The sequence below is a fragment of the Ochotona curzoniae genome, unplaced genomic scaffold (genome assembly GCF_017591425.1).
Source record: "Ochotona curzoniae isolate NIBS_2020 unplaced genomic scaffold, NIBS_Ocur_1.0 scaffold_461, whole genome shotgun sequence".
Lineage (NCBI taxonomy): Eukaryota > Metazoa > Chordata > Mammalia > Lagomorpha > Ochotonidae > Ochotona > Ochotona curzoniae.
Genome location: NW_024467120.1, coordinates 3,426,296 through 3,439,883, shown reverse-complemented (window position 1 = coordinate 3,439,883; position 13,588 = coordinate 3,426,296). Strand labels below are relative to the sequence as shown.

At 48.9% G+C, this 13,588-nt stretch overlaps 1 pseudogene; it reads right to left on the bottom strand.

The window, feature by feature from the left end:
* Positions 1 to 264: 264 nt before the first annotated feature.
* Positions 265 to 390, bottom strand: LOC121147836 (annotated as a pseudogene).
* Between the last annotated feature and the right edge of the window lie 13,198 nt (positions 391 to 13,588).

Sequence of the window (13,588 nt, the reverse complement as noted above, 5' to 3'; positions counted from 1 at the left end):
TGTTAAATATCTAGTAATGATTCACCTGTCAGAAGCATCAGCGGTGATGCATCAGCTGACAACTGGATGATGTCCTTTATTTTCCTGAAAAGCAAAAGCTTACAACAGTCATCCCAGGGCAGGTGTTGAATTTGGCAGATAAGACACTCGCAGCCCCTTTGGTTCAGTAGGAGGACAATTGATTGGTTATCATTTGCATGAGAATAATTGATTGGATACCATTTGTATGAGATCAGTTGATTGGATGTAATTTTAATGAGAACAATTGATTGTATGTAAAAAACAAAGAGAGGTGCTTCCTCCCTAGGCAGGGGACTTAGCAGACCAAGGAAAGGAGACTTCTTGCTATTGATACTACACTTGATCTTAGCCAAAAGGCCAAGAAGCGATCTTCTTGCTATTGAAATGAAATTCCTCAAACTCCTCTCCCTGATGCGTTTGTAAGCACCTATCTTTAAAGGTCTGATGCTGATGTCAGTCAGTAGATTCTGGAAAGATTTCATCATGGTTGGAGTGGCGAGATGGACAGCAATACAGAACTGTTGAACTATCAAAACCACTTGAGCAGGACCCTAGGAGCATGCCCCACATCGGGGACTGTGGGTTGGGTGGGAGGCTGGGTGTGGCTTCTCCCTTCATCTCTCTCTGTACCCCAGATACAGGAAGCACAAAAGAGAATGTGGAAACAATGGTCTCCTCCACTTTCCTCTAGCCCTTGATTCTTGGCACCCTAATCAACTATGTAAAAACTATCAAAAATGAAATTTTAAAAAATCTGATGCTGCTAATAAACTGTGGCTGTTGACCACCAGCCGGTAGTCCACATGTATTCTCCATCAGGCTCTGTGCACCGAGTCTGTCGCTGCTGAGCAGCAAACAAGCAGCCATCTCCAGGTCCTGCTAATGCAGATCTTAGGAAACTGGATAGGTGATGGCTCAGTCAGCGGGTCACTGTGTCATGCAGATGTTGTGGGGTGTGACTGAGATCATGCCAGACATGTGTAAGGTTCATTAAGGAGTCTTTATTAACCAAACTTGGCGATAACAGGGCCCACTAGATATGGCAAATCATAAATCCATATGGCAATCCAACCAATCATAACCACATCAATCATAACCCCAAGAGGAACAAATGGTCATTACCCTGAAGTCCATCCGTTAAGCTAAAGACATACGTTCCAGCTTCCCCAGCAATATAAGTTATCCTGATAGACATTCAATGAATAACCTGGGCACACTTACAAAGCTGCAGACATTCGCCTTTCCCTGGCTGCTCTGCCTGCATTCCACTACTGCTAGGCCTCACCTCTCCTGGAACTCCTGATAGTACACACACCAGAAATACAAAGCAGGACCTGGCACAATAACCTAGCAGCTAAAGTCCTCATCTTGAATGCACCAGGATCCCTTATGGGCGCCAATTCTAATCCTGGCGGCCCTGCTTCCCATCTAGCTCCCTGCTTGTGGCCTGGGAAAGCGGTTGAGGACAGCCCAAAGCCTTGGGACCCTGCATCTATGTGGGAGACCTGGAAGAAACTCCTGGCTCTTGGCTTCGTATTGGCTCAGCTCCAGCTATGTGGTCACTTGGGGAGTGAATCATCAGATGGAAGATCTTCCTCTGTGTCTCTTCTCTTCTCTGTATATCCGCCTTTCCAGTAAAAATAAATAAATCCTTAAAAAAAAAAAAAAACCCAAAGCATCATAGCATTGCTATCTTCACTGTCCGGCTCAAGCAGGGAACAGAAGGTGAGGAATACAGACACACAGGGGCCATGCTCAGGGCATACCTGTCCTCAGAGTTTGTCTGTGGGAAACCATAGAATGTAAGCAGGTACTGGGGAGACCAAGAGTCGGGGTGCCAGAGTGAGGGAGGCACAGGACCAAGTGAGTGAGCCTTTCATATCGTGGATCTGTATAGGGGCTTGGGAGGGGAGTGCTCATACAACAATGCAATACCGCCTCCTCTGAGGTTCCAGGTGATGACAGGTGAGCATCACAGGTGGGCAGGAGGGAAGAGCTAGGTGATGGGTGGGGAAGAGGGGCTTTCCAGCTTGTGACCTTGAACTAGCTGCTTACCTCACTACACAGAGACCTAAAAGGAGAGCTAGAGGACAATGTCTGGCTCCTGACTTTGAGCCTGCCCCACTCTGGCTGTTGTAGATGTTCAAGGAGGACACCCATGCATGGGAGCTCTTTCTCCCTGTACATACCTTGATGACTCTCAAATAAATAATACTCACGTGGAAATTGGCCACCCAGAAAGGTACCTGCATGGAGACGCAGCACTGTAAAAAGCCAGTGAGGCAGGAAGATGGGTGCCCATCCTTGGAGTGTGAGGGCTCTCACTTGAGCACTTGTGAAAGGGCAGGAGTGAAACGCAAACCCACCCATCCATTACTGGCGTTAACGAGCAGATCTCTTGCGGCAGAGAGAGTGGCTAGAAATTGAACATATCGACGAGAGTGGATTCCCTTTGGAAACCATCCCTAGCTTTTGTCCCTTGGAATGCCTTTGCATAACTCAGGTTATATCTCCCAGGGTCCAACAGGCTGGGATAAAAGCCAGCGTGTTGAGCAATCCAAGATCAAAATTCCAACTGATTTGATTTGCGGTGTGATCTCTCTCCCCGGCTGCCTTCTCTGTGTGCCTTCTCACGCTGGGAGTGAGGGCATAGAAACCCTCTCTGCTGTGCGATCTCATTGAACCTTGATTCATTCCTTACCCCAAATGCAGCCACTCTGAGGGTTAGGTCTTCAACATGTGGATCGTGGGGAACACAAACATGTGGTTCATAATCTCTTTCTAGGAAACTCTTGAGGTTACCCAATAACCAGGGACAGTGACTGCCAGCCTGGGTTCTCGTTGGCAGCTGTGGGAGTTGATAACTGAAAAGCTGGCCCAAGGCCCAACTCCTTCCCAGGTAATAGGAACACCTGTTCACTCTGGAACTCTGCCATTCCCATCCAGATTCTCCAGTTTTATTTTACTTTATTTACTTTTTAAAAAAAAATTTTGATAGTTTTTACATAGTTGATTGGGGCACAAAGGGTCAATGGCTAGAGCAATGTGTGTAAGGCCATTGTTTCCACATTCTCTCGTTTTCCTTCCTGTATCTGGGGGAAGCAGAGAGATAAAGGGCGCTTGCACCAGAAGGAACAGTCAACTGAGCCTGGCATATCTGTAACCCAACTCACATGAGACCCACAGATGTTGTAGCCCTGCCCAGCCTGGTCTGCCTTCCATCTCAACTCACACTCTCCAGTGGGAGTGGTGGTCCGGCAGAGGAGCTCCTGGCAGCCCCCTTACTGGCTTCGCCTCCCCCGGCCTTGGTTTCAGGGGTGCTGGTTGGGGGCTGCGTCCCAGTCTGGGACAGACTGCCTCACCTCAGCATTTGCCAGTGGCTGCTGTAGCCTGGCCTGGCCCACCCCCAATTCCAACTCAGGTTGTTGGGGGCTACAGCCTAATCTAGCTTAGTCCAGCGGGGCTCCAATCTTGGCCCTCATGTGAACCGGGTTTTGTTGCGACCCAACCCAGCCTAACCCACACTCTATTCTGATGCTCCGATTCACCAGCGGGCGATATGAATTGGCCCAGCCTACTTTGCCCCTGACCTGGGCCAAAGTATGCTAGTAGGTTCCTGGCCTGGTCTGGGCTGCTCCCTATAATGGTTCTTGCATTCACCTGCAGGGACTGCATCCTGACGAGCAGTTACCCAATCTCCTCCATCAGCACCTCTCCCAATGCCAGATCTTACACACCAATGGGTCCACGAGCCAGCCCTACTTAGTCCACCTCCTGACCTGGCAGGAACAGTGGCCTTCCTGACTAGCCTTTACCCATTCTGGTTTTTTAAAAATATATATTTTTATTTTGAGTTGTGTGGTACAATTTTGTACAGGCTGGGATTCCCCCCAAACTCCCACCCCCTGTCAGATGTTTCCCATTTTGTTATAATAGTGTAGTCCTTCATAAGGAATCATAATTCCATCAGTCTCTTATTTAAGTGCACCCCAACATTGTTGGTACAGACAATGTTAGACAGTCCAGCATCCCATTGTCTACATGTGTCCAACAGTTTCATTGGGAATCTATCTTTTGCCTGAAAGCAGGGATGCATGTTTCATTATACCCCCACATCTGGGTATGGTAGACCTCCGTACTCCATCACTACACATTACCATAAGTGAGAAGCCATGACACAAGGTCAACAACCTAGTATGAGTTAGAACAGCCACAACAACAACATCAATAACAAATTACAGTACCATGAAAAAAAAAATGCACCACTGAGTAACCAACACATGAGTGACAAAACGGAAACACAGAAGTCTCTTGGGAAAAATGATGCCATCGTATAATTCATGAGCCCATGATGAATTCGACTAGAGAAAAGAGATTATTTGGAATGAACCAAACTGAAATAAAAAACATCAAAACACATGGGATACAGCCAAAAAAGCAAACAAACAATCAAAAAACAGTATGGATTAGACTATTGGAATTACATTTTATTCATTCTGGTTTTTACTGTTGGGTGTTACAGCCCAGCCAAGCCTGGTACACACCCAGACACAGCTCACACGTGGCTCAGCAGGGGCAGAGACCTGGCCTAGCCTGTGTTACACCTACCCTGGTTCTCATGATCAACAGTAGGTGCTGGAGTCTGGCCCAGTCTAGCACATCTCAGACCCAGTCCACACTTGAGCTGAGGGACACTGCAGCCATGCCCAGACCAGACAGCAGCCCCCACTCCAGCCCTTGCACTCACCAGCCCTTGCACTCACAAGCGGGAACCACAATCCAGCCAAGGCATCCCTTTTGCTCCCCAACCTGGCCTGTTCCCAGCCATAGATCTTGAGTGCATGCCAGTGGTTGCTCTGACCCAACTTGGCATAGTCCCTCTCCTGTCTTGACCTTTGCTTTTGGATGCTACAACTTGGCCTGACCTGGCCTGCCTCCAGTCCCAACTCTCACTGGTGGGTGCTGGAACCTAGCCCTGCTCAGTCTGCTCCCATCTCTGGCTCATGCGAGATGGTAGGTATGACAGCCTTGACCTGTGCTCCAGCCTGGTTTCTGTACTTGCTGGTGAGCTAAGGTTTGTTTGGCCTTTCCTGGTCTGTCCCCTTCCAAAATCAGTCCACATACTTGCTGACAAATAAAGCTACCTTGCCCAGCCTGCCTGACCCCCAAGCCTGGACCAAGTCCTCACCAGCAGGAGCCTAGCAACTAAATTCATCACCCTGTATGTGCCCATATGGGATCCCATATGGGCACTGGTTCTAATCCTGGTGGCCCTGCTTCCCATCTAGCTCCCTGCTTGTGGCGTGGGAAACCAGTTGAGGACAGCCCAAAGCCTTGGGACCCTGCACCTGCGTGGGAGACCCAGAGGAGGCTCTTGACTCTTGACTCTTGGCTGCTGGCTTCAGATTGGTGCAGCTCCTGCTGCTGTGGCTGCTTGGGAAGTAAACCAGTGAATGGAAGATCTTTGTCTCTCCTTCTCTCTGTATATCTGACTTTCCAATAAAAATAAAATAACCTTTTAACAAAAAAGAACGTGTTATTCTTTCACATGACAAATGAATTTTGGATGTCTCTAGTGGCTTTGTTTGACAGGTTAAATTCCAATTTTTTAAGGTTCCTGTGATGGCAATGCACACCAGAGTTAGCAAGCCTGCTTCTCTGCTTGTTAGCTGTGGGAACTCAGTCAAGTTCTTTATCCATTGTGAATCTGTTTTCTTGTTAGTACACAGATAATATTAACAGCTACCGCCAAGGGCTGACCGTGAAGGTTAAGGTAGCAGATGTCTATATGTATAGTCTCGACCCCACATCTGGCACCAGTTTTTTAACAAACAGTACCTGTGAAAATATAATATTCACACTATTTTATAGGAACGTGGACTCAGATGAATTCAAGGCCATGTGAAAATCTGCGTGTGTGCTAAAGGCTTCGTGGGGACTTTCACATCCACTCTGCCTTCCTGGTCTCAGGCTCGGGTTCTTCCCTGGACATGCCCTCATGTCAGATCTGCTCTCACATCTGGGGGAGAGGTGAGTGAGGTGAAGTGTCACGATCATTTCCCCGGGCTGAAATTTTCGGTTTTTTTTTTTTTTTTTTGAGAAGAAAGAGTGAGCGAACTCAGAGTGCAGGGGGCTGTGAGAGGCCGAGGGGAGACAAGCTGGCAGTAATGAATGGTGCAGCTCAGAGGTCTGAAGACACACTTTGCCAGTGATGGGCTGGGCGAGGGCCTGGCCTCTCCCCCTCGGCTTCTCGGGTGTCTTGCACTGCATCTGTCCCGTGCTGTCTCCCCTCTCCCCCCAAGCCGTAGTGTTGGCTTCTTGCTGGTTGCCCTGGAAACAGCACTTGTTCATCCAGCCAGGAGGGTTTTCTGATTTCTGCGACTTTCTTCAAACTCTCCTTAAAAATCAAAGAATGACCCTGAATAAAGATCCTGCCTTTTAAGTTGCTCAAAAGATCTCAGCACTGACAAATACTCATATTAAATACATTTTCCCCCAAAGATGTACTTATTTTCATTGAAAAGTCAGACATACAGATAGGAGAGATAGAGAGGAAAATCCTCCGTTTGATGATTCATTCCCTAAGCGGCCACAAAGGCCGGAGCTGAGCCGATCCTGGAGCTTCTTTCGGGTCTCCCACGTGAGCACAGTGTCCTAAGCCCCTGAGCTGTCCTCGACTGCTTTCCCAAGTCACAAGCAGGGATCTGGATGGGAAGCTGGACCACTGAGACATGAACTGGTGCCCACATGGGATCCCGGTGCATGTAAGGGGAGGACCCCAGCTGCTAGGCTACCACTCTGGGCCCTGTTAAACCCTGTTATACATTTTTAAACCCAGCTTCTCTTTCTGCACCTTCTGGGACTCCCATAACTCTTTTTTATGACACAGTTTCATAGGTTCTGGGATTCCCCTGACCCCTCCCCTATACCTTCCCCCCATGGTGAATTCCTCCATATTGTTACAGTAGTACAGATCATAACCAGTCATGATTCCTTCATTGCAGGCATGGACCATGGAGAGAGTCTAGTATCTCATTGTCCAGACATATTCAACAGTTTCATTGGGAAACCATCCCCAGTCTGAAAGTAGAGCTGGCAGAGTATCATCCCCTCCAATGAAAAGCCATCACACAACTTCAATAACAATTTGCAACATCATCAAGTTGATTGACATGGTATTGAGTGACCAATATGTTAGAATATGCAAGTTCTTAACCACATCCTGTAACTACTTCATTGACATCTCGATTTGAGTTTATACACAGCCGGCTGCTATACACCTTAAAATAGTTACAGGGTTATTCAGCTGTCTTGTGTGTATTTTCATTTCTATATTTAGGAGCTTATAGTATTCAAGCGTGATTTCTACAGAACTACGTGAATTTTAGGATAATCCAAACAGGCTTATAACTCTAACAAGTCATATGTTAACGATTGAGGAGAACAGTTTTAGAAGGGGTGTGCAGAGAAATCTTCAATTCCTTAGTGAGGAGTAACTTTGTGTCCTACCTACTAAGGTATATAGACTCCCATAGCTCTTACAGATTTGGTCTTCTAATAGCGTCTTTCAATTTGTGCATACCTTTTTTTTTTTTTTTTTGCTTGACCCATCTCCTGCCAGATTTTTTTTTTTTTTGTAATTATTTCATTTTGATAATCTTTATGTAGGGGCAGAGACCTAGCCTAGTTTGTCCTATAACTACCCTGGTCCTCCAGACCACCAGATGGTGCTGGAATCTAGCCCAGCTTGGTGCACCCAGCCGCAGTCTACACTTGTGCCGAGGGACACTGCAGCCATGTCCAGACCATGTCCCCCGCACTCACCAGTGGGAACCCCAACCCAGTCAGGGTGTCCTCTTAGATCCCCAACCTGGCCTGTTCCCAGCTATAGATCGCACATGTGCCAGTGGTTACTCTGGCTTATCCTGGCATAACCCCTCACCTGCCTTGTCCTTTGCCTTAGATGCTGTGGCCTAGCATCCCTAACTTATGCAGACCAGTAAGTGTAAGAGCCTAGCTCGGTATGGCCTGTGCTCCAGCCTGATTTCTGTTCTTACTGGTAAGCCAAGGTTTGCTTGGCCCTGCCCAGTCTGCCCTCTTCCACAGCCAACCTACACACTAGCCAGCCATTGGAGCCACTTTGCCCAGTTTGTCTGACCCCTAGGCCTGGACCATGTGATCATCAGTGAGAGTTGTGACCCACTAGGGAAGTTTCCCAAGTTCCCCTACTTGACCCACTCCCAGACCCAGATCTCATACATGCCAGTGCCTGGTATAGTCTGCCCTTTCGTCTTGGCCTTGTATGAGCTGGTGAATGTTGCAGGCTGCCCACCCCACACCCTATTTAGGATGCACATCCAGGTGCTGCTGCCTTGACCTACCCAGACTGTCATCAGTTCCTTTACCCATGAGTGATGGCAGGTACCACGGTCACACCTAGCTTAACCCATCACCATGCCAACTCTTGAGCTAACCAGTGGGACTGGCATTTCTGCAGGGTGTGGCCCACATATCCCCCACTGAATCTACCCCTGGAAGTGGTTCTCTTGTGTGCTGGTTAGTGTCATGGCCCTGCCTAATGTGACCTGTCCCCTAATCTATCTTTCTATCAGGTACTGGGATCTAGTTCTGCTAGACAAGCCCTCAGCCTTAGCTTTCGCATGGACTGGTGTGTGGTGGTCAGCATTGTTTGGTGATAACAAGTTCTACATGGAACTCACAAGAGGGCTGGTGTATCAATCTGACCCATACAGATCATCTCCAATCCAAGCCACCAGGTCTCAGTACCCTTGCTTACCTTCAAGGAGAAGTTACCCTGTCATTGGGAGTTCCTCAGGATTGATTCTTCACCTACACGCACAGTGGCCTCAACATGGACATACATATGGAGCAATTCCTCACCCCCAAGACCCCAGAGTTTGCCACCAGGCAGCCAGCTGGTGGAATCTGGCGCCAAATGGCATACTGGCTGCCCAGGCCCAGCTCACTGCATGGTTGTGGTGGCTGGAGCCAGGGCCCCAAGCATGGAGCCTGACCCGGCCTGGGTGCTTTCAGCTGCAAACAGGCTGCTGGAAATTCTCTCTACCCAGAACCCATACTGTACAAAATGGTGCCAGATGCGCCACTACTAGAGTTCTGGATCTGCTGGCCATTAGGTCTGGGGATTACCCAGACCTGTCCTGTAGGATGCCACCTTGGTGCAATGCACTGAGCCAGAAATGAGTTCGCTCCCAGCTTTGCGCATGCACAGTCCTGTCTCATAGCCTTTGCCTCCTTATACAAGATGGCGCCCAATTCGGCTCTACTGGGGGTTTGAGCTGTGAAATAGACCCTGTTCCTGCATCACCTGTTTGGAATCTGCTGCTCTGTTTCTGCTCCTGGCCAAATCAACTAAACCAGCAAGATGGGCAGTTCTTTGTCTGGGCTCCCAGTGAGTGCCCCTCCCACCTTGTTGCTAGTGGAGTTCCAGCCACTGGGTGCAGTTCAAATCACCACTGGCTGAATGTCGCTGGGGTATCTGGTCACTGCAGCACCACACCGTTGTCTCTGCTCTCCTGTGTCCATCAGTCTCCGGGTGTCCCTCTGCCATTGGTCTGTCCTCTGCTATTTCCTTCACCATGGCTAGTTTCTCTGTTTAAATGTGTCCTCACCCTATTTTTGATTCTCAGAAGTTCTTGATTCTTAGGCAATCATGAATTTAAACAAGAAATGTATTCATTTCAATAGCCAAAAGCTGCTTCAGGTTTCCAAAAGAAAATAGTAGAATTGTTAGCAATATCAGGTGCACCTGTTCACAGAGATCCAGACTCCCACGAGCACCCTGGCAGCCTACTGCTGTCCCTGTCACAGACACGCCCCGACTCATATTCTCCAGGTCTTCAGTAATCAGGGGAAGGCGGAAGAGAAAGGACTCCTCCAAATCCTGCCCCTTGGGTCATCTTCTGCCCCCTCAGCCTTCCTGCCTCTGTTCAACACACACACACACACACACACACACACACGCATGCATGCATGCACATGCACACACACACGCACATGTGCGCGTGCACACACACACACACACACACACGCACCTGCAGTAGGACTCGGCTGGAACTGTAGCAGGGAGTCAGGGTGTGGCTATACACTGTGAGGTCGGCCTTTGGAGATGCTTCCCCTGCAGTCCCCAACACCCAGGCTGACCAGGGTCTTTCCACTTCTTTTTGAAGCCACCTGGTTCCCCTGATCCTGGCTGGCCACACTCAGTCACGTTACTCTTCATTTCTTCTTTGCCCCTTTCCTGGGATGGATGAAGGAAATGTACAGCAAAATCTGAATATGTTACTTTAAAAGATTGGGCTCTGTGTTGTGGCTCAGTGAGCTAACCTACCACATGGGATGAGGTTGTAGATGCTACATTCCTGCTCCAGCTCCCTGCTCACGTGCCTAGCACAGCATTAGGGCCAGGTGCTCGGGCCTCTGCCACCCACTGCCCAGATGAAGTTCCAGGCTTCTGGTTTTCTCCCGGACCAGCCCTAGCTGTTAAAACCATTTAGGGAGCGAAATAAGGATGGGAATTTTTCTTCCATGTTGGTCTCCCTTATTTCTGTTGGTCTTCTTTCAAATCAATGGACAAATATTTAAAAAGGAAAAATAAAAGAAGCATCCATCAGTTAAATTATTTGTATAAAAGAGATTATTTTAGAGCTGAAAAATCTAGAAAATGATCAGTTTGGTCCTTTCATTAGTTCATAGGGAAATGGAGGCTCGTGGGTGTTGAAGGACTGGCCCTCTTGTTGCCTGAACCAGAATGGATGATCAGAAACGAAGCCTCATGTCCATCCAGGGATTCAGAAAGGACTATTTCCCAGTAGCTTCAGAGCGCTGGGGCCTTGGCACCAAGTTGAGAGAGTGGCTTCGTAGAGATTCTTGCTTGCTCTAGGTCACTGGGGAATGAAGCAATAAGTCATTAACCAATCAAGCAGTGTCACTTCCGGGCTGAGTACCTGCTACCAGAACTCGATCTCGCTGGGCAGATGGAGAAAAGTCCTGAGAATGTTTTCATGCAGCGTACAGGAGAGGCCGTTTTATCACACACAGCCTTTCGATGCTCATCATTTCTTCCTGGACCTGGATGCCAGCAGCCTCTTTTAATTAACTTCAATCTTCAGGTGTCACATCCTGTCTGAATTTTGGGGTTTCTGAAGAAACTCAAAATCGGTTTGAAACAGCCAGTCTTCTCTCCTTTTGGGGAAAAAGGGTGCTGTGTGTAGTGTGCTGTGTACACCACTAGAGGGCACCATGACACCTGCTGTCGAATCCACAGTTCAGCTTGCAGCTGTCATCACGGCCCATACCTGTTATTTCCAAGTCGGGGCAATCTTGTAACAGCCCTAATGAAATGCTCTCAGCAGCCCTTAACAAATAGTTGTCGGTAATGGGAGGCGGGGAAGTAACCATGACTTGTAGAAATGGGCAGAAGGGACTTGGAGCTGGCACCTTTGCTTTGGCTGTCTGCTTTAGACGGGAGGCACCCCAAGTAACAGCGTGAATGAGACAGACAAGATGGCAGACCCATCTCACTCAGGGGGTGTGGCCAGCAGTCAGAGAGAAATTCTGATTTTCCTAAGAAGGGACCTGACAATATCTATATATCCGTATCATCCATATTACTATATTGATCTCACCAGGAGCTGAGGAGTCAGAAGAACAGGGGGAATACAAATCCGTGAATGATGTTCACAAGACAAGAATGCATTTCCAAGTGCTTCATTGCAACAATGTCTGTCCCCAGCCCAATGGTCTGAAGATTGTTGCAAGCAAGTTCCCCAGCGTTCCCCCAGCACGGGGCTCCAGGGGCGCCCCCTGACCCCCTTCCAGAGCCCTGCCTGACTCGCGCAGTGGTTTTGTTTTGGTTTTTTTTTTTTTTTGCTGCAATAAGCTGTTCAGTGTATTTTTATCTCAAGCTTTCCTTGTAACAGGAATTGTGGTCCCTACTCCAGAAACATGCTTTCCAGTCCCGGCTTTATAACATACCCCACATACTCTCTGCGTGCTTGGGGGAGAAACCAAGTTCAATTCTGAAGGTGACATCACTGCTTCCCACAACAAGATGGCCGGAAAGTGCCACTGTTTGTGATGGAACGTGGCGGTGGCTTTGGGAGAAACTCCTCTAGGGACCTCTGCTCACCTGGAACTCCTGAACTAGATGCCGGGGGGGGGAGTTAGAGGACCACCGGGAGAAACACGTGTCTCATCCATGCCGAAGTGCTGCCTCCTGACGCCTAAATGCTAATTGAAATGCAGCAAAGAGAAGTTGATATTAGCATGTTTCCAGAATTCTTTTTTTCTGTGCATATGTCAGAAAGGTAGACTTACAGAGAGAAGGAGAGACGCGCAGAGAGATCGTCCATCAACTGGTTCACTCCCCAAGTGGCCACAACGGCCTGAGCTCAGCTGATCCGAAGCCAGGAGCCAGGAGCTTATTCCAGGTCTCCAATGTGGTTGCAGGGTCCCAAGGCTTTGGGCCGTCCGTAGCTGCTTTCCCAGGCAACAAGCAGGGAGCTGGATGGGAAGTGGAGCAGCCGGGAGATGACTTGGCACCTACGTGGGATCCTGTTGCTTGCAAGGCGAGGATTAAGCCATTGGGCCATTGCGCTGGACCCATCTAATCTTTTTACAGTAACACAAATATAATGTTTTTCTAATGAAAGCTTTAACATGTAGTTTGAGCAGAATCATGCTTATTCCCTTTCATTTTAATTTCTTGGTTGTATTTCTCAAAGGGTGAACATTTTCAATACAGCTTGAAAAATATATATATATACATATATATATATTAATGAGAGATAGTTCACATGACCATACAACTTGTCATTTTTCAAAATGTAGACTCGAGATGCTTTCAGAATACTCATGAGGGTGTGCGAAGTCCGTGCAAGGACTGCGGGCGTTGGCGAGTGAAGGAGGCATCCGTGACATCCCACATGGCACTGTGCTACAGGGTGACCTACAGTCATGGGAGGGTGGGGTGAAAGAGCGCAGAGCAGGAGGCTCCAGCAGGTGGCAGCGAGCCAGAGGGTTCCTGCCAACAGTGACACTGGCACGAAGCAGGTGGTGCGCCCCTCCATGTAGCTGCACTGGTGAAACACGGGGATGCGTTCAAAACCCACCGTGTGCAGGTGGTGATGTCGGCCCCGAGTCAGCGCTCGCTGCCGCTGATGCTGCCAGGAGCCTCTGTCCACCGTGCTGTGCTCTGAAAGCCCTGCTGGGGCGCTCCGGTCGCTTGCTGTCTGCCTCAGGTCCTCCGTGCTGAGCTCTCCGAGGCCCCATGCTGGGTTTTCTCTCCCTTCTGCAGCGAGGGAGGACCTGCTCCCCACCTTGCCCTCCCGAGCCTGGGGCTGCAGGTGCTCAGGCCTTCGGCCTCACGCGGAATCACGCCCCTTTCCTGGGTCCCCAGCTCGCAGATGCGGGTCATGGGACGTCTTGGCCTCTGCCTGCCATAATAAATGCCCTCTTGGGCATCTCTGTGAATGCTGTCTGTTCTGTCTCTCTGGGGAGCTCTAATACAAGGGTTCAGCATCAACAA